Raw genomic sequence first — 2994 nt, forward strand, 5'->3', positions numbered from 1 at the left:
AAAAAGATGTACTGGTGGCTAAGAATGAAACGGGATATTTCTGAATTTGCATCGAAGTGTTTGATATGTCAGTAAGTGAAAGCTGAACACCAAGTACCTTCGGGATTATTGCAACCAATTGCAATACCGGAATGGAAATGGAAAGAGTTACCATGGACTTTGTAATGGGATTACCTTTATCACTGAAAAAGAAAAATGTTGTCTGGGTAATTGTCGATCACTTAACGAAGTGCATACTTTATCCCGTTACGTATAGATTTTTCATTGGATAGATTGGCTGAATTATATGTTTTTGAAATTGTAAGACTGCATGGAGTGCCAATTTTCATTATTTAAAATAGAGATCCTCAGTTTACATCTCGATTTTGGAGTAAGTTGCAAGAAGCTTTGGGCACTCGTTTACACTTTAGTATTGCATTCATCCTCAAACAGATGGAAAATCTGAACTTGTGATATAGATTTTAGAGGACATGCTTCGGTGTTGTATACTTGAATTTATACATAGAGTTGACTTGATCCGGGAAATTGAAGAAAAGAAGAAGATGATCTGAGACAGTTTAAAAGCGGCCTCAGACTGTCAAAAGTCTTATGCCGATTTAAAGCAGAAAGAGATAGAATTTCAGGTAGGTGATAAAGTATTCTTAAAAGTGTCACCTTAGAAGAATGTTCTCTGATTCGTCCGTAAAGGAAAACTGAGTCCACGGTTTATCGGGCCATATGAGATCATTGAAAAAATTAGGCCTATTGCATATGGGTTAGCATTACCATTGGAGCTTGATAAAATTCATAATGTGTTTTCATATGTCCATGCTACAACAATATCGATTGGATCCTTCACACGTTATTACTCCAAAAGAAGTTGGGATTTAGCCTGATATGATATATAGTGAAGAACCAATCAAAATCTTAGCTCAGGAAACAAAAGAGCGAAGAAATAAAAAGGTAGTTTAGTAAAAGTTCTTTGGCAACGACACGGTATTGAAGAGGCTACCTAGAAACCTGAGGGAACTATGAAGAAGCAATACCCGAGTCTTTTTACTAGTAATATTTTCGAGGACGAAAATCCTTAAAGGTTGAAGAGTTGTAACAGCCCATTTTCGGTGAGGTCAGAATAGTGGTTTCGGGACCACAAATCTGAGCCAAAAATAAAATTTTATTTTATTTTATGCTTGGTATCATGATAGGAAGGTCACATGAAATTTGTTATACGAAAATTTTACTAATTGTGTGTTTAATTAGGGAAAGGACTAAATTGCATAAAATACAAAAGTTGGGTTCTAGTAGCTATAGGTATGAAATAGCTACGGAATTCAAAACTTAAGGTCCTTATATTGTAATTAGACCATTGAAGAGTAGTTAGTAGATATTTTAATGATTCATCCATGGAAAAATTAGAAAAGGGTAGGGACTAAATTGGAAATCAATAAAATTAATAGATGATAATTAATTGAAAACAAAAAATTCATCTAATTTCATATCACCTTCTGCAATTTTTCTAAGGGAACCCTAGGAGAGAGGAAGAAAACTTTTGAAGCTCAATAAGGTATGAAATCTAGTCCCGTTTTTAGTAATTTCTATATTTTTGGAATCGGGATAGCCTAATCTTTCTATTTAGGGGATTTCTTTAAAACGTTATCAAGGTATGAAATTTGGGTCATGGATGAATATGCTAAAAATTAGAATTTTATGGTAGAAAATGAAAAGTTATTCATAGATAAACAACTTTTACAAAGCAATTTTTGATGAAAACTTGATTTAAGGATTAAAATGAAAAAGTGATAAAACCCATGGAAAGTTATAAAATTTGTGAAATGTATGTGCTGTAATTGTAATATATAAATTTTGGCTAGGCTTGGAAAGAGGGTTAAATTTCAAGAATTTCATTTTTCGAGCCTAGGGACGAAATTGAAATTTTTGAAAAAGATAGGGGCAAAATGGTAATTTTGCCTAGGATGTAATAGGATGCAAATGTATATAAAATTTGATAGATTAATAGTTAAATTTACCCTTATAGATCCGAAAATACCAACCACGGTACTGTATCGAGGAACGCAAAAGGTTTCGGATTAGTTGAAATTCAAATACGAACCATTTTCAAGGTAAGTTCATGTAACTTAAATATGTATGTTAATATGCTTGAATTGAATTATATGATTGTGTTGATATGTATGAGATGATACATATAATGAAATAGTCATAAGTTGTGAAAAATGGACAAATTGTCATGTTCCAGTTGAATGTTAAATTTCGATGGGTTAAGAATAATAGTGCATATGTTGCACATAGAATTTAACCCGGACGGGTAATTCTATTGTAAGCCCTCTTGAACTAAGGTTATAAATTGGATTTAAATCAGACGAATAATTCATATTAAGCTCTCTAGAGTATACGATACGGATAGGATTTAGCCTGGAATGGTAATCTTACTGGAAAATGTACAGCTCAAGAGTGTGTCTTTTTATTATGTACCCTAATGGGTACTTTTTCACATGTGTATATTACCCGAACATCCGTCAAGATTTCGATAGTTCAACAGAAATGACTCTTGAAGTGTGGAAAGGTGAAATTAATGGAAGCTTGTAATGTGATGAGCTCATCTATGTTTACTTGATATTCATTTGAGATTATGTGACTAGTTGAATAAGTGTATGTGTTTAGATAACTTACCCAAAATCGATGGAATGTAAATTTATGTATGCTTGTATTAATAAATATGATCCGTAAGTTTATTTTCCGTTATATGAACTTACTAAGCATAAAATGCTTACTCTGTTTAATTTTCCCTGTTTTATAGTGCTCAAAGCTCGCGAAGGTTGGAAGTTAGTCGGACCAGTCATCACACTATCCACTATCTCATTTTTGTAACACCCCAAACCCGGCCTAGACGTTATGACCAGATCTGATGTGCCACATCGAAGCGTTCAAAACATTCCGTATTACTCAGTTTGGAAAACTTAGTTGGTGTTGTAAAAGACAGTTTTAAAAGTAGGTTAA

This window comes from Gossypium hirsutum, chromosome A08 (assembly GCF_007990345.1).
Source record: "Gossypium hirsutum isolate 1008001.06 chromosome A08, Gossypium_hirsutum_v2.1, whole genome shotgun sequence".
NCBI classification, from domain to species: Eukaryota; Viridiplantae; Streptophyta; class Magnoliopsida; order Malvales; family Malvaceae; genus Gossypium; species Gossypium hirsutum.